Source organism: Schistocerca americana, chromosome 3 (assembly GCF_021461395.2).
Source record: "Schistocerca americana isolate TAMUIC-IGC-003095 chromosome 3, iqSchAmer2.1, whole genome shotgun sequence".
NCBI lineage: Eukaryota > Metazoa > Arthropoda > Insecta > Orthoptera > Acrididae > Schistocerca > Schistocerca americana.
Window position 1 is genome coordinate 471,233,713 of NC_060121.1, and position 26,173 is coordinate 471,259,885.

At 42.9% G+C, this 26,173-nt stretch overlaps 1 protein-coding gene across 1 annotated transcript in view; it reads left to right on the forward strand.

Annotated features, from left to right (window-relative positions):
• The first annotated feature begins 399 nt into the window (after positions 1–399).
• Positions 400–26,173, forward strand: part of LOC124607164 — a 43,386-nt gene continuing 17,612 nt past the window's right edge. The window contains exons 1-3 of the mRNA XM_047139376.1: positions 400–403; positions 707–709; positions 17,414–17,532. The gene's annotated coding sequence lies outside the window, so the exon portion shown is untranslated. The remainder of the gene's footprint in view (positions 404–706; positions 710–17,413; positions 17,533–26,173) is intronic.

A 26,173-nucleotide genomic window follows, 5' to 3' on the forward strand; every position in this document is an offset into this window, starting at 1 on the left:
TGACCTATTCTTTATTCTGCATTACTGTTGTCCAGACAGTGTGTTCAGTGCGCTGTGCACAACCTGTCTCTTATGTGTTGTTCTATAAAGTACTATCTTCCATAAATCGTGTTTGTTCTTGCTGTAACACTAACGTTTCTCAGAAAGGGTAGATTAAGTACAGTGGGTGGTGGAGTGTTTATTGCTGTCAGAAATAGTTTACCTTGTAGCAAAATTAAAGTTGATGATTCCTATGTGTAAGTAAGGGTATAGGTTATACGTGACAACCAGAATAAATCAATAATTGGTTCCTTTTACCAGCCACCTGACTTAGACGATACAGCTGCTGAAGAGTTCAAAGAAAACTTGAATCACTTTTCAAGTAGGTACCCAACACATACAATTATAGTTGGCAAAAATACTTGTTTAAAGTTGATGGTAGCCACTAAATCTTGTTTGTAATTGTACTGAATGCTTTTTCTGAAACATTTTTAGACAATCAGTTCAGGAGCCCATTCAAAGTGTAAATGGTTGCGGAATCATACTTGACCTCTAAGCAACAAATAATCCTGAGCAAATAGGGAGCATCATGACGGATACACAGATTAGTGACCACAAGGACATTGTAGCAAGACTAAATACTATAACATACAAATCTACCAAAAATAGGAACAAACTATACCTATTAAAAAAGAAAAGAAAAACTTGCTTGACATCTTTCTAAGAGATGGTTTCCACTCCTTCCAAGCCGATTACATAATTGTACACCAGATGTGGTTTAAATTCAAAGAAATATGCTATAGATGGCAATTGAGAGATCTATACCAAATAATAATTTATGGTAGTGGTCTTCCATGGTACACAAAACAGATCAGAACACTGTTGCAGAAGCAACCAACAAAAAAATAAATAAATAAATAAAATAAAAAAGCATGCCAAATTTAAATGAACACAAAATCTCTAAGATTGGTGATCTTTTACAGAAGCTCAAAATTTAGCATGGACTTCAATGTGTGATGCTTATAAAAGTTTCCACAACAAAACTTTGTCTTGAAACAGAAAATCCGAGAGAGATTCTGGTTGTATATAAAGTACGCCAGTGGCAAGACACAATTAGTACCTTCACTGCAAAGTAGCAATGACAATGTTACTGATGACAGTGCCACTAAAGCAGAGTTATTAAACATGATTTTCCAAAATTTGTTCCCCCCTGCGGGTCCGGGGTTTAGAATAGGCCCGAAGCACTCCTGCCTGTCGTGCAAGGCTACTAAAAGGAGTTTCACATGTTTCAGCCTTTATGTGATGGTCCCCTGTAGGGTTTGACCTCCAGTCTTCAAAATTTTCCCGAAGAGCGAGCCAATTGGGGAAGGGCGCCTTATGAGGTGAATTGTGTCCATCATGCATTGAGATCCTTAGCCCACTTTCTCGTCGTCGCATTGAGTCCCGCCCATTCTCCATCTCTTGGGCAAGGACACCTTCCTGGGTGCGTTTTCCACCATGCACTATGCAGTGTCAGTTTCTGCGTCAACGATGACCATTGACTTCTTTGCACCTGATATCCAGCACGATAGCCAGCCCGATGTGGTGGGGCCGCCATGTACCCTGTTGGTTGTAGCTCCTTGGCCACACAGGGATTGCTCTGCTGATGCCTGCGCCATTAACTCTCCATGTATGCCAAGGGGTAGATGCCCATCCCCCTGGGACATCAGGACTCCCAGCAATGGTCATCCTACCAGGTGGCCGTTACTGTGGCTGGATGGTGCCTGTGGGGAGGGCCCCTGCTCGTAGTAGGTGGCACCAGGGCGAATGACACACGATGAAGCGTAGTACATCATCTCTTGCTAGTGGTGAAACACCAGCAGTCTCTATGCGATCATGAGCTCAATTCAACACACAGAAGTATGGCCCCTAATTGTTCCCCTCCCTGGCCACACCATGAGAGGAACATCAGGCTAAGGATGGCAGTGGATCTTATTTGCCCCATTACCTTGTATGTTCAAGAGCTGATGGGGAATCTTTCATGACGATGAAGCCTAAGTTTTTTTTTAGCATTTAGAGGACAAGTTCGGGGAGGTGGAGGGCTTGTCCAGAATGAGATCTGGGTCAGTCTTGATCAAAACAGCATCCTCTGCCCAGTCATGGGAGTTACTCACTTGTGACAAGCTGGGGGTGTTTCTGTTACCATCACACCCCATAAGGGCTTAAATATGGTTCAGGGTATCATATTTCACAGAGACTTTCTTCTGCAGTCTGATGATGAGCTGCACGCCAGTTTAGAGCAGGAAGTTTACATTTCATCCGGCGTGTCCACCAGGGTCCTTCATCTTGGCCTTTGAGGGTGATACATTGCCCGAGAAAGTCAAGGTGATGGTCTGCCGGTATGATGTAATGCCCTACATCCCTCCCCCGATGCAGTGCTTTAAGTGCTGGAAGTTCAGCCATATGTCTTTCCGCTGTACTTCCAGCGTCACAAACTGAGATTTTGGATGCCCATCACATCCCAATACTCCATGTGCCGCACCTCCCATCTGTGTCAACTGCGGAGAGCACCATTCGCCTTGCTCGCCTGACTACAGGATTCTCCAGAAAGAAAGGAAAATCATGGAGTACAAGACCCTGGACAGACTGACTACACTGGGGCTAAGAGAAAATTTGAATGCCTGCATCCTGTCCATATGATATCATCTTATGCCGCCGCTACAACAGTTCTGGCACCATCAACTCCACCAACCCAGGTCACCTCTCATAGGCGGAGGACTACACCTGCCCCCTTGATGGTGGGGGCATTTCCCTCCCTGTTGCTCCTGCACCACCTGCTTTGGGAGCAACACCCACCAACCATCGGGGATGTCCATCCCCACGTCTAAGCCGGAGAAGCATAAGTCTTCTTCGGCTTCGCTCACTAGGATGGGGTCCCTTGGGTCGCTCCCTTTCCAGGTTTCTTATAGTGGGAAGGACGACACCTGCCCTTGGCTGAAGAGCCCAAAAGCAGCTGGTTGTAGGGCTTCACACTCATCCTCAGTCCCAGAGACTGAGCCAGTGAAATCCTCCCAGCCTGGGAAAGCCAAGGAGCAGTGAGAGAAATCCAAAAAGAAAACCCCTAAGACCAAGGAAATTGTGGTGGCACCCACACCACCACAACCTACAAGCTCTGTGGCTGAGGATGGGGTGGAGATTTTGGTGTCCGCTGAGGACCTAGATCTCGCCAGATCCTCAGACACAATGGATGTAGACTGCTCAGGCAGTAAATCGGTGGCAGCAGGTGACTCTGAGGCATAAACTGCCTCATTGAATGTTCCATGCCTTCCCAGTCTCACGAAATCATCTTCCAGTGGAATTGTGGCAGTTTTTTCCACCGCCTGGCTGAGCTACAGCAACTGTTAAGCTTCACACCTGCTACCTGCATTGCCCTCCAGGAAACCTGGTTCCCAGAAATGTGGACCCCTGCCCGCCGTGGCTATAAGGGATATTACAGGAACCGTATCGACTATAATCGAGTGTCAGATGGAGTTTGCGTTTATGTCCTAAACTCGGTTTGTAGTGAACATATGCCCCTTCAAACCCCTCTTGAAGCCTTGGCTGTCAGAATAAGGATGACGCAGGAAATAACTGTCTGCAATGGATATCTTCCTCCAGATGGTGCAGTACCCCTGAATGTATTAGCTGCCTTGATTGATCAACTTCCTAAACTTTTCCTATTTGGGAGATTTTAATGCCCATAACCCCTTGTGGGGTGGTACCATGCTTACTGGCCGAGATAGAGATGTCAAGACTTTACTGTCACAATTAGACCTCTGCCTCTTAAATACTGGGGCCGCCACACATTTCAATGTGCATCATGGTAGTTACTCGGCCATTGATTTATCAATTTGCAGCCCAGGCCTTCTCATCTATCCACTGGAGAGCACATGACGACCTGTGTGGTAGTGACCAATTCCCCACCTTCCTGTCACTGCCCCAGCATCAGGTGCGTGGATGCCTGCCATGATGGACTTTGAACAAGGGTGACTGGGGAACTTTCACCTCTGCTGTCACCGCTGAATCCCCCCCCCCCCCCCCCCCCCCCACACGGTAACTTCAATCTGATGGTTGAGCAGGTGAATAGTACAGTATTTTCTGCGGCTGAAAATGCGATCGAGGCATAAGGCAGTCCCTTGGTGGTCGCAGGAAGTCATTGAAGCAATTAAGGAGCGGCGGCGAGCTTTACAGTGGCATATGTGGCGCCCTTCCCTGGAGCACCTCATAGCCTTTAAACGGCTCCGTGTCCATGTTCGCTACCTTATCAAACAACGGAAGAAGGAGTGTTGGGATAGATACATCTCCACCATTGAGTGTCACACGTCACCTTCCCCAGTCTGGGCAAAGATCAAACGTCTTTTCAGGTACCAGGCCCCAACAGCTGTCCCCAGTGTTACCATAAATGGCGAGCTATGTACCAACACAAACGCGATTTCTGAGCACTTTGCTCGAGCCCCTGCGTTGGAGAATTACCCCCCAGCCTTTCGCACACTCGAACGGCTGGAAGGGAGTGTCGTCTCATTCACTAAACACTGCAGTGAATCCTTTAATGCCCCAATTACAGAGTGAGAGCTCCCCAGTGCCCTTGCACATTTCCCTGACACAGCTCCTGGGCCTGAGTGCACCCACAGCCAGATGATTAAACATCTCTCATCTGACTACAAGCTACATCTTCTCGTCATCTTCAACCAGATCTGGTGCGATGGCGTCTTTCCATCGCAATCGTGGAAGAGCACAATCATTCTGGTGCTCAAACCCAGTAAAAACCTGCTTGATGTGGATAGCTATTGGCCCATCAGCCTCACCAGTGTTCTTTGTAAGCTGCTGCAACATATGGTATGTCGGCGGTTGGGTTGGGTCCTGGAGTCACGTGGCTTTGCTGGCTCCATGTCAGGGCGGCTTCCGCCAAGGTCACTCTGCCACTGATAATCTTGTGTCCATTGAGTCTGCCATCCAAACAGCCTTTTCCAGACGGCAACTCCTGATTGCTGTCATTTTTGACTTACGTAAAGCATATGACACCACTCAGCGACATCATATCGTAGCCACATTGTATGAGTGGGCTCTGCGGGGACCACGCCCAATTTTTATCCAAAACTTCCCATCGCTCCGTACTTTGTGTTCAAGTTGGTGACTGCCATAGTTCTATCCATATCCAGGAGAATGGAGTCCTGCAGGGCTCTGTTTTGAGACTCTCTCTATTTTTAGTGGCCATTAATGGTCTAGCAGCAGCAGCAGCAGCTGTCGTGCCCTCCGTCTCACCTTCTCTGTATGCAGACAACTTCTGCATTTCGTACTGCTGCTCCAGTACTGTTGTTGCTGAGTAGCGCCTCCAGGGAGCCATGCACAAGGCGCAGTCGTGGGCTCTAGCCCATGGCTTCCAATTTTCGGCCACAAAGTCGTATGTCATGCACTTCTGTCTGCATTGTACCGGTCATCCGGAACCCGCACTTTACCTTATTGACGATCCATTCACTGTGGTGGAGACATATCAATTCCTAGGACTGGTTTTCGATGCTCGATTGACTTGGCTCCCTCATCTTTGTCAGCTTAAGCAGAAGTGCTGGCAGCGCCTCAATGCCCTCCGTTGCCTGAGCAACACCAATTGGGGTGCAGATCGCTGCAGGCTCTACAGAGCTCTTGTCCATTTCCAAATTGACTGTGGTAGTGTGGTTTATGGTTCGGCACCGCCTTCAGCATTGCATTTACTCAACCCTGTGCACAACTGTGGGGTTCGATTAGCAACAGGATCTTTTAGGACGAGTCTGGTGACCAGCTTACTGGTGGAGGCTGGTGTCCCTCCACTGCAGATCAGACGTGTGCAACTGCTCTCCAGTTATGTAGCACACATTCATGGTCCCCCTGAGCATCCGAATTACCGTCTCCTTTTCCCACCCGCGGCAGTCCATCTCCTGCATCGGCGGCCCAAATCGGGGCTAACGATTGCTGTTCGCGTGCAGTCCCTTCTCTCTTAAGTGGAGTCCTTCCCTTTACCACCTCTACTTGTGGTCTGTTCATGTACAGTTCCATGGTGTACGCCTTGGCCACAGCTTTGTCTGGACCTTTTGCATGGCCCTAAGGACTCCGTTATCCCCGCCGCTCTCCACTGTCAGCTCTGAAGTGGTTTACACCAATGGCTAAAGGCTGATGGTCATTTAGGCTTTGCATATGTTCATGGAGGACATATTGAGCAGAACTCCATGCCAGTTGGCTGCAGTGTTTTCATTGCAGAGCTGGCGGCCATATCTCGTGCTCTTGAGTACATCCGCTTATGCCCTGGTGCGTTATTTCTCCTGTCTCACTGAGCACCCTCACCACCCTCTGGTAGCGTCCATTCAGGAGTCCGTCTATGCCCTGGAACAGTCCCGCCATTCTGTGGTGTTTGTGTGGACCCCAGGACACGTCGGAATCCCCAGCAATGAACTTGCCGACAGGCTGGACAAACAGTTGACGCGGAAACTGCTTCTGGAGATAGGCATCTCCGAAGCTGACCTGCGTTCAGTCTTACACTGCGGGGTTTTCCGGCTTTGAGAGATGGACTGACATAACAGCACACACAACAAACTGCGTGTTATTGAGGCTATGAATGTGTGGAAGTCTTCCATGCAGGCCTCTCGCAGGGAATCAGTTGTCCTCTGCTGCCTCCGCATTGGCCATATGTGGCTAATGCATGGTTACCTACTCCGTCGTGAGGATCCACCTCAGTGTTGCTTCTATATAGGTTTTAGCTCATGTCCCTCTGTGTCGTCCACCCTAGTGCTTTTAGGGTGGACGTTTAAATGTGTTGCAGAGTGGCTGGCTTTCCCTTTTTATTCTTGTGGTTGACGAGCCATTGTAATCTGCTTTCATTTTTACTCTCTACTGTTTCTAGCGTCTCTCTGTTGTTTTCTTGTCATCTTTTGTTCCTTTTAGTGTTCATTTCCTTCCCTTCTTTCTTGTGGCTTTTCCTTTCTTTCCGTTTTGTGTTATATGTTTTGTCTGTTTTATTCTCACACTTGTGACATTGTTTTATTAGGAACAAGGGACTGATGGCCTTATAGTTTGGTCCCTTCTCCCGCCCTTAAACCAATCAACCAACCAACAAAAATTTGTTCACCAAAGACTGTTGACATAAATATTCCAAAGTTTGAATCGATAACAATTGCCAACATGAGTACCTTAGAAGTAGATATCCTCGATGTAGCGAAGCAGCTTAAATCACTTAATAAAGGCAAGGCCTCAGGTCCAGGTATTATACCAGTTAGATTCTTTTCACAGTGTACTGATGTAATAGCTCCATATCCAGCAATCATATACAAGCACTCACTCAAGGAAAGATCTGTACGTAAAGACTGGAAAGTTGCACAGGTCACACCATTACTCAAGAAAAGAAATGGAAGTAATCTGGTGGATTACAGATCCATGTTAATAACATCAATTTGCATTAGACTTTTGGAAGATATTGTGTGTTTAAACATTATGAATTAACTCAAAGATAAAAATTTGTTAACAAATACAGTTTCAGAATATACTGGTCTTGTCAAACACAACTTGCTCTTTATTCACACAACAATGAGTGCTATCGACATGGGATATCAAATTTATTTTATATTTTTAATTTCCAGAAGGTTTTGACACGTCTAATCAAATTGTGTGTACTCAGAGCATCATATCAGTTGTGTAACTGAAGCCATTATTCCTGTCAGAAAGGTCATAGTTCGTAGTAATTGATAGGAAGTTAAAACAGGAATAATATCTGGTGTTCCCCAGGGGAGTATTACAGGTCCTCTGCTGTTCCTGCACTATATAAATGATGAGCAGCCCACTTAGATTATTTGCAGATGAGGCCATCATTTACCATCCTGTAAATTCATCAGAGATCAAAAGAAGTTGCAAGATGACTTATTCAAGATATCTGTATGCTGTGAAAGATGACAATTTACTGCAAATAATGAAAAGTGTGAAGTCATCAACATGAATACTAAAAGGAATGCATTAAATTTTGGTTACACAATAACTCACACAAATTGAAAGATTGAGCAGTGGAAGATCCAGGATGGAATGTACCAATATTAGAGGAGAAAAGTTGCTACTCACCATATAGCGGAGATGCTGAGTCGCGATATGCACAACAAAAAGATTTTGCAATCTTTTTTTGTGCTTATCGCAACTCAGCATCTCCGCTATATGGTGAGTAGCAAATTGAAAGATTGTGAATTCAACTAAATACTTAAGGATTACACAATTATAAATAACTTAAATTGGAATGATCACATGGATAATGTTGTGGGGAAACCAAACCACGTAGAAGGTAAAACAGTCTTCTAAAGAGACTCTTTGAACTAAACTTGTCTGTCATCTTCTAGAGAACTGCTGTTTGGCGTGGAATCAGCATCAGATAGGATTGATGGAGAGCATAGCATAGAAAAAGTTCTAAGGAGGGCAGCTCGTTTTGTGTTATTGCTAACAGGGTTGAGTGTGTCATGGACATGATATGAAAATTGTGGTAACAATCATTAAAACTAATGTGTTTCTTGCTGCGGCAGGATCTTCTCGTGAAATTTCAGTCATCTACTATCTCTCCAAATGAGAAAATATTCTGTTGACACCCACCTACACAGGGAGAAATGATCATTGTAATAAAATAAGAAGAAGAGAAATTTAATATCGAGCATAGATTTAAGTGTCAGGCACTCTTCTCTGAAAGTATTTACATGGAGTGTAGTCATCTACGAAAGAGAAATATGGAGAATAAAACAGTTTATAAAAGAATAGAATAGAAGTTTTTGAAATGTGGTGCTACAGAAGAATGCTAAAGATGATGAGTAGATCTTGTAACAAATGATCGGATACTGAATAGCATTGGAGAAGAAAGAAATTTATGGCACAATTTGACTAGAAGAAGGGATTGGTTGGGTCTGAAACATCAAGGAAGGATTTAATTTGCAGTAGTTGCTCAGGGATGAAGACACTTTCACAGTATACAATAGTATGGAGAGCTGCATCTAACTAGTCTTCAGACTGAAGACCACAACATGAAGTTAACACAGAACCCGAAGAAAACACAGAACCCGAAGAAATTCTGGTCATATGCAAAGGCTGTTAGTGGCTCCAAAGTTTGTGTCCAGTCCCTAGCGAATGAGGCAGAAACTGAAATTGAGGGTAGAAAAGCATAAGCTGAAATGCTTAACTTCATTTTCAAATGTTCCTTTACAAAGGAAAACCCAGGAGAGTTGCCCCAATTTAATCCTCATACCACTGAAAAGATGAATGGAGCAAGTATTAGTATCAGTGGTGTTGAGAAACAGCTGAAATTGTTAAAATTGAACAAAGCTCCAGGCCCCAATGGAATCCCTGTCACATTCTATACTGAATTTGCGGCTGATTTGACCCCTTTTTTAACTATAATCTATCATAGATCCCTCAAACAAAAAATTGTACACAGCTCTTGGAAAAATGTGCACTTCACACCCGTCTACAAGAAGGATAGTAGAAGTGATCCACAAAACTACTGCCCAATATCCTTGACATCAATCTGTTGTACAAATTTAGAACATACTCGGAGCTCAAACATAATGAGGTATCTTAAACACAATGACCTCCTCAGTGCCAACCAGCATGGATTTCAGAAACATCGATCATGTGAAACCCAGCTCGCACTTTCCTCACATGACATGCTGAAAGCTCTGGATCAAAGCAACCAGGTAGATGCAGTATGTCTTGATTTCTGAAAAGCAGTTCACTCAGTACCACACCTATGCTTATTGTCAAAAGTACAACCATGTGGGGTATCAAGTGAAATTTGTGACTGTATTGAAGACGTTTTTGTAGGGAGGACATAGCATGTTAACTTGGAGGTAGAGTCATTGTCAGATGTAGAAGGAATTTCGGGTATGTCCAGGGAAATGTGTTGGAACCCTTACTGTTCATATTGTTTATTAACGACCTTGCAGACAATAGTAAAATCAGCTTTTTGCAGATGATGCAATTATTTATAATAAAGTACTATCTGAAAGAAGCTGCATAAATATTCAGTCATATCTTAATAAGATTTCAGTGTGGTGCAGAGATTGGAAACTTACTCTTACGTGTTCAAAATGAAAAATTGAGCACGTCACAAAATGAAAAACATAGTATCATATGACTATAATATCAATGAGTGACATTGGAATTGGCCAACTCATACAAATACCTGGTTGTAACACTTTGTAGGTGGGTAAAGTGGGTGGTAGACTTCGGTTTATTGGTAGAATACTGGGGAAGAGCAATCAGTCTACAAAGGAGATTGCTTACAAATCAGTTGTGTGACCAATTCTAGAATATTGCTCAAGTTTGTGGGACCCAAAACAGATAGGACTAATAGAGGATACTGAGTGTATATATACAAGGGCAGCACGGATGGTCACAGGTTTGTTTCATCCATGGGAGAGTCTCTCAGAGATACTGAAGGAAGTGATTGTGCAAGGAAAAGGATGCTGGTAGACCTCCTTAATTCATATAATCTTATGCAAACCGTATTCTTTCCAACGAGAGTGCAAGGGAACAGTAGAACAACCATAGACAATATTTTTGTTCATTCCTCATTACTAGAAGGGCATTCTGTTAGCAAAAAGGTGAATGGCCTTTCAGATCATGATGCACAAATTTTAAGTCTAAAAGATTTTTGTGCTGCAACACATGTTAAATATAGTTACCAACTTTTTAGGAAAGCTGATCCAGTTGCTGTAGAGACTTTTGTAAATCTTATCAAGGAACAAGAGTGGCAAGATGTTTATAGTGCTGATACAGTAGACGATAAATATAATTCTTTCCTCAAGACTTTTCTCGTGCTCTTTGAAAGTTGCTTTCCGTTAGAACGTTCAAAACAGGGTACTAGCACAAACAGGCAGCCTGGGTGGCTGACTAAAGGGATAAGAATATCTTGTAGAACAAAGTGGCAATTATATCAAAACGTTAGAAACAGTCACAATCTAAATGCAGCAGCCCATTACAAACAGTATTGTAACATGCTTAAAAAAGTTATTAGGAAGGCAAAAAGTATGTGGTATGCAGATAGAATAGCTAAGTCTCAGGATAAAATTAAAATCATATGGTCAGTCGTAAAGGAAGTGGCTGGTCTGCAGAGACAGGTCGAGGATATAGAATCAGTGCGTAGTGGGAATGTCTGTGTTACTGATAAGTCGCATATATGTACAGTATTTAATAATCACTTTCTGAATATAGCAGGTGAACTAAATAGAAACCTAGTCCCAACAGGGAATCATATTGCGCTCATAGAAAAAAGTGTTCCGAAACTGTTACCTGAAATGATACTGACAAGAGGGAGATTGAGTTAATAATTAAATCACTAAAGACCAAGAACTCACATGGATATGACGAGGTATCTAGCAGAATACTGAAGTATTGTTCCATGTATGTTAGTGCAGTACTTAGCCATATCTGTAACTTTTCCTTTAGGAGTGGTCAGTTTCCTGACCGATTAAAGTACTTGGTACTTGGTAGTGAAGCCACTTTATAAAAAGGGAGATATGGATAATGTTGACAATTATAGACCTATTTCTATGCCATCAGTGTTTGCTAAAGTTATCGAGAGGGTTGTATATACAAGGTTACTGGAGCATTTAAATTCACATAATTTGCTGTCAAATGTACAGTTTGGTTTTAGAAATGGCTTATCAACTGAAAATGCTATATTCTCTTTTCTCTGTGAGGTTTTGGATGGATTAAATAAAAGGTTGCGAACGTTAGGTGTTTTCCTAGATTTAACGAAGGCTTTTGACTGTGTTGACCACAAAATATTACTGCAGAAGTTGGACCATTATGGAGTAAGGGGAGTAGCTTACAATTGGTTCGCCTCTTACTTTAAGAACAGAAAGCAGAAGGTAATTCTCTGCAGTATTGAGAGTGGTAGTGATGTTCAGTCCCAATGGGGCACTGTTAAATGGGGCGTTCCCCAAGGGTCGGTGCTGGGGCCACTGCTGTTTCTTATTTATATAAATGATATGCCTTCTAGTATTACAGGTGATTCAAAAATATTTCTGTTTGCTGATTACACCAGCTTGGTACTGAAGGATCTTGTGTGTAATATTGAAACATTATTAAATAATGTAGTTCATGAAATAAGTTCGTGGCTTGTGGAAAATAATTTGATGTTAAATCACAGTAAGACTGTGTTTTTACAGTTTCTAACTCACAATTCAACAAGAACTGATATTTTGATCAGACAGAATGGGCATATTGTAAGCGAGACATAACAGTTCAAGTTCCTAGGCGTTCAGATAGATAGTAAGCTGTTGTGGAAAGCCCATGTTCAGGATCTTGTTCAGAAACTAAATGCCGCTTTATTTACCATTAGAACAGTATCTGAAATAAGTGGCATTTCAACACGAAAAGTAGTCTACTTCACATATTTTCATACACTTATGTCATATGGTATTATTTTTTGGGGTAATTCTTCTGATTCAAAAAGGGTATTTTTGGCTCAAAAACGGGCTGTTCGAGCTTTGTGTGGTGTAAGTTTGAAAACCTCTTGTCGACCCCTATTCAATAGTGTGGGAATTTTGACATTGCCCTCACAGTATATATTTTCTTTAATGTCGTTTATTGTTAGCAATATTAGCTTATTCCCAAGAGTTAGCAGCTTTCACTCACTTAATACTAGGCAGAAATCAAATCTGCATGTGGGATGCACTTCCTTGACTCTTGTGCAGAAAGGAGTGCAGTATTCTGCTGCATCCATTTCCAATAAGCTACCACAAGAACTCAAAAATCTTAGCAGTAACCCAAACACTTTTAAGTCTAAACTGAAGAGTTTCCTCATGGCTCACTCTTTCTATTCTGTTGAGGAGCTCCTGGAAGAGCTAAAAAATTAAGCAAATTCCAGTGTTACATTGTTGATTTTCTTTATTTAAACTTACGACTTGTCGCCTGAATATGTTTCTTATATTTCATCTTATCTGTTTCTACAATCTACAACTGAATATGTTTCTTATATTTCATTTTATCTGTTTCTACAATTGTGTTATAATTTCATGTATTAACTCGTTCCATGACCATGGAGACATCTCCTTAATATGGTCCCACGGAACAATAAATAAATAAATAAGACTCTTGAAGATAAAAGTAAACTATCCCAAGAAAGTCTATTAACAAAGTTTCAGGAAACAACTTTAAATGATTACTGTAGGAATATACTACAACCCCCTATATATTGCTCTGCCATGAACGTCATGGTTGTTTGCAAAGTATAGAAATAGATAAATCAGAGCTCGCATGGAAAGATTTAAGTGTTCATTCTCCTGCGTGCTGTTGGAAAGTGGAATGGTAGAGAAATAGCTTGAAGATAGTTCGAAGAACCCTTTGCCAAGCACTTGTTTACAAATTGTACAGTAGTCGAGTAGATGTAGATGCTATGATTGTTTAATAATGTAGAAAATAAATGTGTCAAACTCTTATGTATACTTATTGACACCAAACTTACTTGGGAAGGGCATGTCAACCAAGTTTGTAAAAATATCTCAAGAATGTCCTCCTTGATTTGTAAACTGAGAGATATGGTCATTAATAATTATCTCTGTAGGACATATTTTGGGTTCAAATGGCTCTGAGCACTATGGGACGTAACATCTTAGGTCATCAGTCCCCTAGAACTTAGAACTACTTAAACCTAACTAACCTAAGGACATCGCACACATCCATGCCCAAGGCAGGATTCGAACCTGCGACCATAGCAGTCCCGCGGTTCCGGACTGCAGTGCCTAGAACCGCATGGCCACCGCGGCCGGCTATTTTGGGTTCTTTGTCACATATTTCATATGGCCTTCTCATGTAGGGACACTCCTCTTACATCAGTAACATTTTAAAAGAAGAAAAACATTATATGTACAATATGCAAGGCTGGTCCTGTGGAGTACTGTTGCCCTCTTTCTTGCTAGGTTTAGGATACTAACTGCTGTGAATCTTTAAATCTGTGTGTCTGCGCTCTTTGTCAGGAACAACATTAAGGAAATTGTTGCCAGGGAAACATTTCAGAAACACAACACTAGAACTAAGGCACAGGTTTGCAGTAGCTGCAAACTCATGCAAAGTGAATGTCCTCAAAATGTTTACCAAGTGTCCTCTCTGCTCAATCCTTGTCAATAAAAAATTAAAATAAAATGATATGACCTGTGAAGTTATCTGGACAGTGGTAGCAGGCCTAGATGACCTCGAGTTCATTGTTGGGTGTTTTTATTGGCCACCTGATTCTGCGATAATAGTTGTAGAATCGTTCTAGGAAATTGTGTGTTCAGTGGCATGGAAATACACAGATCATGCAGTATTAGTTGGAGGCAACATCTACCACGTATAGACTGGGACATCTATGTATTCACTGCAGGTGGGACAGATTGATGACAGTCTTGCGAAGTGCTTTTGAACTCATTTTCTGAAAACTGCCTTGAACAAGTAGCTAGACAACTCTCACTTAATGCAAATATTTTAGACCTTGTAACTACAAACAGGCCTGACCTTATTGACAGAGTTAGTGTACAGACAGTGATTAGTTATCATGATGTCATCATAGCAAAGATGGTTCTGAAAGTTTATAAATGTATCAAGAAGGCTAGGATTGTAACTTTTCTAGAAAAAATAGATAACCATTTGTTAGCATCCAACTTAGACAATGAAAGGACATAATTTAGCTCCAGTGTGACTGACAGAGAGAAATTATGAGCAAAGTTTAAACAGGTTGTAAATCACACTCTGGAGACATATGTGCCAAGTAATTGTGTTAATTATGGAAAGGAAATGCTGAGGAAACATGTTGTTACACAGTCAATTAAAAAAATAATGAGCAGATGTTGACAGGCAAATGTTAGCAGAAATTTATGCAACCATAAGAAGATCAATGCATGAAGTATACAACTACTTTTGCTGTCATACCTCAGCAAAAGCTCATTCTGAGATTCCGAGAAAATTCTAGTCGTGTGTAAAATCACTAAACAGGTCGAAGGCTTCTCATCCCCTCATTGACCAATCTGCAGTGGCAATAGAAGACAAATCTGAAATTTTAAATTTGACGATTAAGAAATTATTCATGCAGGAGGATGATACAAACATACTATTGTTTGACTGTCATAAACATTCCCGCATGGAAGGCATAGAAATAGGCATCTGTGGCATAGAGAAGCAAGTGAAAGAGTTGAAAACAAATAAGTCACTAGTTACAGATAGAACCCCAATTCGGTTTTACAGAGACTACTCTGTGGCATTGGCCCCTTAGTCTGCTTGCACTATCGTGGATCTCTCACCCTGCAAAAAGTCACAAGCAACTGGAAAAGAGTGCAAATGCCTCATAGATATAAGAAAGATAGAAAAGAAACTGGCATAATTGCAGATGAATATCTTTAACATTGGTTTGCTGTATTATTCTTGAACACATTCTGCGTTTGACTATAATAAATTTCATTCTGGCAGAAAAGGTTCTGTCAATGGTTTTAGAAAGCACCGATCGAGCGAAGCTCAGCTTGCCCTTTTCTCACATGATATCCTACAACCCATGGATGGAGGGCAACAGGCAGAGCCCAGATTCGTAGATTTCTGGAAAGTGTTTGATGTGGTGCCCTACTGCAGACTGTTGACTAAGGCCTGAGCATATAGTTTAGATTCCTAGATATGTGATTGTCTCAAAGGCTTCTTAAATAATGGAACCCAGTACACAGTCCTCGACAGCAAGTGTTCATCAGAGACGGGGATGTCATGGAGTGTCCCAGGGAAGTGTGATTGGACTGCTTTTATTCTCTATGTACATAAATGATTTGACAGATATAATGAGCAACAATTTAAATCTGTTTGCTGATGATGCTATGTTGTACAGGAAAATGTCATCATTGAATAACTGTTGGACTATTCAAGATGATGTAGATAAAATTTCTAATTGATGTGATGAGTGGCAGCTAGTTCTAAAAGTAGGAAAATGTAAGTTAATGTAGATGAGTAGGAAAAACAGTCCTGTATTGTTCGAATATAGCTTTAGTAGGGTGCTGCTTGACACAGTCACAGTGATTAAATATCTAGGCATGATGTTGCAAAGCAACATGAAATAGAGTGAGCATGTCAGGCTGGTAGTAGAGAAGATATTTTCTAGACTTCATTTTATTGGGAGAATTTTGGAAAAATGTAGCTCATTCATAAAGAAGATGGTGTACTTAATTCTAGTGTGAGCCATTCTTGAATACTGTGTGAGTGTTTGGGATCCTTGGTAGGTTGGATTAAAGGAAGACATCAAAGCAATTCATAGGTATGCTGCTACATTTGTTACTGGTAGGTTCAATCAGCTTGCAAGTATTAGGAGATGCTTCATGAACTAAAATGGGAATCCGTGGGAGGAAGGTGACACACTTTTTGCAAGGTATTATGGATGGAAATTTAGAGAACTAGCATTTTATGCTGACTGTAGAACTGTTCTACTGCGACCGACGTACATTTCGCATAGGGACCATGAAGATAAGATGAGAGAAATTGGAGCACATGTGAAGGCTTTTAGACAATCATTTTTCCCTCACTCTGTCTGCAGCTGCAACAGGATGGGGAGATGATTAGTATTGGTAAAATGTACCTCTGCCATGTACTATATGGCAGTTTGTAGAGTATATATGTAGCTACAGGTATAACAACGAACCTAAGTTAAAATATAAAAGAGTTCTATCATCAGGACAATGTTGATTTTAATATACAAGATTATAGCTGTATTCTTTCACTTGAGATGAACAATCTCGATTTTAGCATTTAAGACTGTATCTGTACTGTTTACTTTTTAATGACCCTACTGTGGTCTATATACGATGAAGCTAATTTCATGTAAAATGATCACCAATTAAAAATAAAGTGTTCATAAGGACTAATAGTGTGTTGAAGTTTAATGATAGTTATTACCATATTTGGAATTAGTTCTTAACTACTTCTTCTGCTGCCTAATATGTCTCAACTCAGTCCACCTTCCTGAAAATTTATCAGCATAGTATAAGCCAAGTAATACAATACGTAAATGTAATGAATGAAGAAAAATCAAATGAATGATAAAACTGAAGACTTGCAGGATAGCCAAACAATAATTGTATATATTGAGGGAAGGTGCAGTAGTATTCGTAGTCAACCTACAGATTTTAGTCTCGCTTTTGCAACCGTAGTTTTTATTGTATAAACAGTTGTTTGCACATGTCCTCCTACTTTATGCTTTGTGTGTTCTCGGTGATTAGCTCTACTACACTCATTAAGTACATTGGATAGGAAATTCCCATATTTCCTCTGTACATCATTTTTCTGTGTCTGAAATGTTCATCAAATATTCAGTTCTTTTGATAGAAACATGGCATGAGTGAGTGAGCATTTTCATTTTGATTATGTTCACTATTAAATTCAGTGTGTATAATTATTTTGGTCTTCTTCCCCGTAACAGGTAAAAATGAGTTTGCCTATGGACGTGAGTTGCTTTGTCTGGATGTTGGTGTGGAACTGGAATGCCCAGACTATAATGGGAATAGACTTTCTCAGAAAACAAGATCAAGGATTACAAAGGTAATAATGTAATACATAATATATCTGCACTTTATGGAGGAAAAAAAATCACTTCGGATGACAGCGCATATTTACCAGTGCAGAATTGTGATATAGGTATTACTGCAGCATTGAGAGTGCAGAAGTAGCTTTATTGGGCCTTCCATAATGTTAGATGCACATTAATGGGCATCAGTCATTGATTTTTTTCCCTGTACCCCTAACATTCTTGCAATGTGTTTTCACTCTTAGAAATTACTGTAATAGTATGTGTTCACTTCCTTTTTGGGATCTGTTCTACCAGAACTACCTTGCTACTATACTTTCGAGTGTCCAGTTTTGTTGCAGATTACTTTTTGCAATCTTGCCGTACCTACACCTGCAGTTGGATTTTCGTACTGTCAACAATTTTATTTGATGCTTTTCTGCATTTACACAGCCTGAAAAAAAGAAGTAAAGCAGGGAAAGAGGGATTGAAATGAAACCGCAGGGGTTGAGATGGTATGCAACATTATTTCAGTGATTACAAAATTCAAGTCAAATTTACAAAGAACTTGTAGTATGAGCCCATTTTTTATCAATTGGATGTTGTACACTGCTGACCTAAACGCATGCATTGGTTCAGTTGGGAAGGGTGCCATAAAGCTGTTGTATTCCCTCCTGAAACACACATTTTTGTAACTGGCACTTCATATCTTGGATACTGGCACTGGGCCAGTGTTGACATCTGAGGTGGTCAGACATGTTCTGCCAGGGACTTATCTGGGGATCTCGTGACCCACATGAGTACCTCAACAACATGCAGACAGTTCATAGAGACACGTGCCATGTGTGGACAAGCATTTTTTTGTTGAAAAATAGTACCTCAGTATTGTTGCGTGAGACATAACACATGAGTACACAAAATGTCTGTGACTTAACTGTTGTGCCATCAGAGTTCTCTCGCCCAGTTTTACTTGTGGCCTGATGTCACACCCAATGGCTCCTCATACTGTGACGCCAAGAGCAACATTGTTGTGCCTCTCCAAAACATTGGAGAAATGAGAGCTCACGTTAGGTTGTCACCATACTCACCGATGATGGTCTTCCAGGATAGTGCGTAACTGCAGTTAATTGCTGAACACAATGCAATGTCACTTGTTGGCACTCCATGCTTCCCAACTGCAGCACTACTCCATATGCAGCTGTTGGTGTTATGATGTCAACAGCAACATACACACTATATGTTAATTCCCAAGTCCAGCTGCTGCTAGTCTCCAACTGATGGAGCAGGATGGCACAGATTGTTTTACGGAGTCCATTACTTGTTCTCAGATGGCGGGCTTAGGTGTGAAGGGCTTACAATGTGGTTGGAACACAGTATAGTGATTCTCTCTTGTGATCGTCACATGTGATCGACAGGAAAATTGACAGCGAGTGTGCCTACTCTCACTTTTCCGTGCAATCCAACATCAGGCCTCTGTCACGTCAAAAACCGCTTAATTATAGACATTGTGTGATTTGACCAGCTGGCCAAATGGAGACCCACAGTGAGGTGAGGTGCTGATAACGCTGTCTTACATGAGTACAAGACATCTTCATTTCATTCACAGTGATCATTCAACACCTGCTGCTGTTCTGGTCCCTTATATACCATACCAGGTCTGGTAACAACACTATAATGCACACTGGTGGTCATTTTGTCGCAGAGAATTGCAAGTCTAATGAGTAACATACCAGCCAGTGGTGGGATTGTGTATGAAATTACATTAATATCTGACCTTGTCTTCTGGGTGCGTCACTTCTTTTGTCAACCAATGTATATATTTTGCATTATGTCAGTCATGCATGTTTACAGGAAAAATTCACCATGACATATGATGGTATCATGTGCATTTCCCTACAAAAAGCTCTATTTCCAAAATTATTAGACATTTTTTTCCTTATCGTGGTTAATCTTGAACTGTTATCCTTGTTTTTATCACGACTTAGTGGAGCGTTCTGCACCCTACCCAAACTGCAAATTTTCTTGCCCTTGTTCATTCTGTGACCACTCTTCCCTGTTTAATTTATTGTATATAAAATACTTCTACAAGGTCTTACATCCATCCATGTGTGATCCTTCTGCAGTGACAAGTAATCCGTTGTTCAGTATGCTGAAGGTCTTACTAATGATGTCACAGACAGATATTACCCCCAAACATAGCCCGCAAACAAATATCACATGCCATATCCAGACACCTTTAATCCTCTCCTCTTACTGACTGCAAAGAGGCTGCTCCCCCTCCCCCCCCCCCCCCCCCCCCCCCACCTTTCCCCTATGACTCAATGTCATTTTGCACTGAAACAACTTAACCATACCCTTTGCCAGCACTTTGACTACTTTCATCATATCCATAAACGAAGAACGTTCTACCCACTATCCCCCCCCTTTGGTCCATAGCTCTTTCGTGGGTATGTGTGTGGAATGCATGGGGCCTCGACCTATTGCAGCCTCTCTTCTCTACCAGGCTGCATTCCCTTCCCCATATCGACTCCTTCCCATCCTAGCTCCTCCCCCTCCTGCTCCCCGTCTATCTACCTCAGTGTTTCCCTTTACGATGACTAGCTATTTCCTTGGTTCTTCTATTCCTTTATGGTCTTGTCTAGCATTTCCAGTCTCCCTCCTTTTCTTTCTTTTTTTTTTTTCCTTCTCAGCTTTTGCTGGTCCCCTTTGTGGTTCGATTTCTCATTCTAAATTGTTTCCATAGTGTGAGCCATTTGGGGAAGAACTCTCTCCCTAGTGTCCCTGGTGTGGGTCCTCTCTATCCTCATGTTTCTCCCTTTCTTCTCCACTGTAGTGTCCACTACACTCCCCCCACCCCAGCTTGGTCATTGGCACAGTAGCCAGTCTGTGGTGGGACTGTTATGTACCATTCCAGCTGGGCTCCCTGACAACAATGGGATCACGCTTCTGGTACTGAGCTGTCACCACCTCATGTATGCTTCATTGTGGGTGCGCATCTTTTTGGGGCTTCAAAACTCCCAGCAATGACTGCTGTGACAGGCAACCCTCACTGCGGCCAGACAGTGCCCATGATGTGAGCCCCTGATCAGAGTGAGTGGTACCAGGGCAGATTTTCTACGCAAGAATCATGGTAAGCTCCAAACTTCTGGTCACTTTTCTGCAGCTTTCTTTTCAAATAGGAGCAGTTCACTCTCTGCTCCTAATTTTACCTCATCAGTCTTCCCCTCCCTGGCCACTCCCTTGAAGAAGGGCAAGGATTGACAACTTGTGGCAAAACCCTTTCCCTGTTATTTGGTTTTTTATTGTGCAGTAATGGACTTTCGCTGCTGTATAACTGCTCTTTTTTTGTAGGACACATTGGAGGTAAGTTTGGGGAAGTTGACTCCCTAGGTAAAATGCAGTCAGTTCCCCTACTGATTAAAACCTCTTCTGTCTGTCAGTCAGTTTTCCTTTGTTCTTCTGAGCACTTAGACATCCCAGTGAGAGTTACTCCTCGCCAGTCCTTAAATATGACCCAGAGCATTATTTTCCACAGGGATCTCCTCCTTCAATCTGATGGCGAATTGGAACTGATCTGGCACAACACGGCATTCATTTTGTGTGGCAAGTCCAGAGAGGTCCTAAGGACAATCATCCTGGCTTTTGAGGGGAATACCTTCTGGAAAAAGTCAAAGTTACAGTTTACTGTTGAGATTTGAAATCCTATAGCCCACCTTCCATGTACCATTTCCTGTGTCTCTGTTTTGGTCACGTCTTCACAATGGGAGGTGACTCCTATTTGCGGCACCTGCGACCACCCTCTATATATGGGGAGTCCTTGCACCCACCGCCCAAGTACATGAACTGTTCCAGCCACTTTCTGCTTGCTCGCCATATTGCCTGATCCATAAAACAGAAAGAAAGAGTGAGGAACTCAAAACTCTTGACCATCCATCCTCCTCTGAGTCCAAAAGAAATTAGTCTGTCAGCACCTAGTTTCTTTAACATCTGCTTTTCCTTCTGTTGTGTTCTTTCCTCCTCATCCTCCTCCTCCTGCTTTCTCTGTGCCTCCATCCTGTCCCCCTTCCCTTTCCTCCTCCACGGCGATTCCTGTTCCCTCTCTTCACAGAGCTGCTCCTTCTCCTCAACCAGAGAAAAAACCTCTTCTCTGGAACCCGCTGGGGATGGAGAGCTGCTTCTAGGAACCCCTCTCCCTGGCTTCTCCAAGACAAGAAGCCTGCTACTTTGAGTTGGACGCAGGAACTGTGCCCTGTAGGCCTCAGGACCACTCATTCTCTTTTGGACCCAGATATTGCTGCGACTTGCTCTCTTCCCAAACACACCTCCTCACACTCTGCTAAGGAGAAACTGAAGTTTGCGTATGTCTCGGCATGAGGCCCACCCTACATCCCAGAGGGTGTCACCCCCTCCCTCTAAATTGGGCTCAGTATTACATTGATGGATGTCACTCCACCCTTACTGGTGACACACTCCGACACAGCCCGATGGTTGATTCTGATCTGGCACTCATACTACTCTTCTCTAATGGAACAATAATGGTTACTAGCATCATCTTACAGTATTGCAGTCTCTTCTTTTTCTCTACTCTGTAGCTTGTATTGTATTGCAGGAATTTCATTTCATGAATACTCATTTGCCGATTCTTTGTGATTCCCATGCCTTCTGCCACAACCAGTTGGCCCCTTTGTGAACCTCCTTTGGTGTCTGCAGATTGGTCCATACAGACTTAGTCAGTTACTGGATTCGTCTTCAAACAGCACTGGAAGCAGTAGCTGTTCGGGCTCATTTAGACTCTGCAGTAACAATTTGCAATTTTTATCTCCCCACAAATTTCACTCCTATGCTTCCTGCTCTTCAACAGTTCCCTCCTCCCGTCAGTCTCCTTGGGAATTCTAACGCCCATTACCCTCTTTAGGGTTGTTCTCCGACCACTGATCGGGGCTAGATTATTGAAGCCTTCTGGCAGGAATGGATCTCTGCCTCCTCAACCCTGAAGCTCCCTCACACTTCAGTGGGGAGTTCATGATTCAGTGGGGAGTTCATGACAATTTGTGCAACAGCGATCTTTTCTTCAGCATCACTTGCCTGGGTGCCCTTGCAGGTGGTCCTTTACCAATGTGGACTGGGATGCCTTTTCCTTGGCTGCCATCCCAACCGTTCTACCATATGATGGCATTGATAAGTCCGTACAGAGTTTGACCAACACCATCCTTTTTGCAGCTGCTCCAGCGATTCTCTATTCCTCAGTATCTCCCATGTTGAAGAATATCCTTTGATGGATCCTTGAAATTGCTAGAGCCATCGGGCTCTCCAATGCTACAAATGGCACTTGTCTCTCAACCACCTCCTGTCCGTTAAACAACTTCATGCCCATGCCTGATATTTAATTAAATACCAGAAATATATCACTGCCATAGGGCGGCGTACTCCCTGTTCGCAAGTATGGACAAAGATCAGGCACATTTTTGGCCACCATCCTCCAACAGGTGTCCCGGGAATTTTCCTGAATGGTGTTATCCTCACCAGTCTGCGGGCTCTATAGCTGAGCATTTTATTCGGCATTCCGCCTAGGCCTCAGCGTCGGTCCACTATCTGCCCACATTCCGTCTTCTCAAACACTGTCTGGAACAACTTCCTTTATCTTCCATTTCCCATCGCCTGGAGATTTGAAACACACCATTTAGTGAGTGGGAATTCGCCAGCACTCTTGTTTCCTGCCTTTACATGGCTCCTGAACTGGATTGAGTGCACAACCAAATGCTTCAACACTAATTGGTGGCTAGCCAACATCATATACTTTCCCTTTTTACTGTCTCTGAAGCAAAGGAGAATTCCCTTCCCATTGGCAAGAAAGACTCATTATTCCAGTTTTGAAATTGGGTAAACAACCTCTTCAGATGGATTGCTACCATATGATCAATTTAACCAATCTCCTCTGCAAGTTGCTTGAATGTGTGGTGAGTCAAAGGCTGTATCGGATCCTTGAATCCAAGGACCTTTTGGCTTCGACCCAGGGTTGTTTTAAATAAGGTTGTTCTACTGCAAATAATTTAGTACACCTGGAGTCTGCTATACAAATGGCTTTTGCCCAGCAGCAACGCCTTGTTGCAGTCTTCTTTGATCTGCATAAAGCTTATGATACCACATGGTGCCACCACATCCTAGCAACCGTACATGAGTGGGGTCTCCATGGCTCACTCCTGATTTTTATCCAGGATTTTCTTTCATGTGACGCTATTCAGGTACAGGGTGGCACCTCCTGTAGCACCTCCCATCTGCGGGAGAAAGGAGTTCCACAGGGTTCTGTTTCGAGTGTACCTCTCTTTTTAGTGGCTATCAGTGGTCTGGTGGCAGTTGTGGGACCTATGTTCCCTCTTTGTATGCTGATGACTTTTGTATTTATTTTTATTCATCCATGATGGGCATTGTTGACTGTGGACCGCAGGGAACAATACAAAAAGAGAGCAGTTTTGGGTTCTTACTCATAGCTTCCAATTTTCAGCTGACAGCGTTCCCATCTGGATCTGTACCTTGATGGCCAGCTCCTCAGTGTGGTGGACTCTTCAATACTTTTTTTTTTTAGGATTGGCATTTGATGCTTGATTGACATGGCTTCCCTATCTTCATTAACTAAAGCAGACATGTTGGTCAGATCTCAATACTCTTTGATGCCTAAGCAATACCAACTTGAGTGCAAACTGCTCTACTCTGCTATGGTTCTACAAAGTGCTGGTCCAGTCCCATCTAGATTATGGGAGTCTCGCATACAGTTTGGTGTCATCTTCGACATTATATTGGTGGACCTGATACACCATGGTGGGGTACGACTGGCAACTGTTGTCTTTGGGATGAACTGTGTGGTCAGCCTCCCGGGAGAGGCAGGGGTTCAATCATTGCATGTTCGGCACCAGTAAGCATTGATCGCTTATGTATTAGCCATCTACTGCTACCCAGAGTACCCAAACTACTTCTCTTTCCAGGTACAGAGATCTGCCTCCCACAACGACAGCCTATGTCTGGGGTTACAATCAATATCCACATCCAATCCCTTTCTTCAGAACTCCGTCTTTCCCCTGTAACACTTCTTCCCTGGGCCCATTCACATACACATCCATGGTGCATCCATCGCCCACAGTTCTGCCTTGACTTGTCATGAGATCCGAAAGACCAGCCCTGCCTGAGACGCAATTCTTCTCCATTCTTGGCACATTGATTGCATGTCACACTGGTTTTGCTTACATTCATGTGGGATGTACCGAGCTTCATTCCTTGTCATACAGCTGCAGTGTTTTCACTGTGGTGTTAGTAGCCATGTCTTGTGTTCTTGAGCAAATCTGTTCTTGAATCTTTCCTCATCTGTGGCAACTCTGTGAGCACTTTACAAGCTCTTGACCAGTGTTACCCTCACCATTCCATGGTCCTGACTATCCAAGATACCCTTTTTGCCCTCAAACAATGTAGATGCACGGTGGCCTTTGTCTCTACCCCGGGGAATGAACTCGCTGTCAGACTGGCCAAATTGGCTGCTGGCAAGCCATCTTTTGAGATTGGTAATATGGCACTGGACCTTTTTGATTGGTATTATACCATCAAGTTCTTAGGATTTGGAATATGGAACTGCATACTCTGAGTTTACCAAACTAACTATGGGTGATAAAGGAGACCACGAATTTGTGGAGGTCCTCCATACAGCCTTCTAACAAGGACTCCATAGTCCTGTGTTGGCTCCACATCAGCCATACTTGATTGACGACTCATCGTTATCTCCCCCACTGTCTTTGTTGCGCTTATTTGACAGTGGTCCATATTTTGCTTAACTGTCCTAACCTAGCCACCTTTTGGGGGACTCTCAATCTTCCTGACTCGTTACCCCTGTTGTTACCAGATGATGCTTCAGCAGCTGACCTTGTTTACTGTTTATTTGTGAAGGCAGTTTTGATCACTCTCTCTAAGAGAAGACACCTCAGCCTTGTCGGCTTATTTAGGGGGTGGCAGAACGCCCTGTTGCCTCCTCTGCGCTGGCCGGGCAATGGTTCTCTGGGCTTGATAGTATGCCCTAGCCCTTGCCCTACCCATTCTTTTGCTCTTGGAGCCTTTCTCTGACTGATTTCGTGTTCTTCTCCATTTTCCTGTGCTTCTCTCACAGTGCCGTGTTCATGTTGCTAGTCTTTACTGTGTATTGTTGGGTGGGATGCCTTTGGTCTGGGTGGGGGAGGCAGGGGTGGTATGTCCCTCATCTCAGTTTCTGTCCTTGAGGACCTCTGCTGATCCCTGGACAGGGCACCTCACTTGCCTTCCTGACTTTCCCCCTTTTCTTCTTCCTTGTTCCTTTCCCTAGTGTTTGTTGACCTTCAATAGACATTGGGGTTTTCTTCCCTTCGGTTACATGCACTAGACCATTCTTTGGTGTGTAGTTTTGTTGACTTTCGTGTTGCAGTAGGAGAGACTGACCTCATAGTTTGGTCCCTTTAATCCTTAAACTAACCAACCAATCCTTCCCACCCCTCCCAAAGTGGTATTAGCAACCCACAGAGTGTACGTGATAACCTAGACCATCCTTATGCCACATATGCTCCCAGCCTCTTGCTGTGTGGACCACACCACTGCGTAACATCCAGGTATAAGACCTGTCTGGTATACCCACCCAGTACAGTCTGGTCCAGACCCATCACAGGA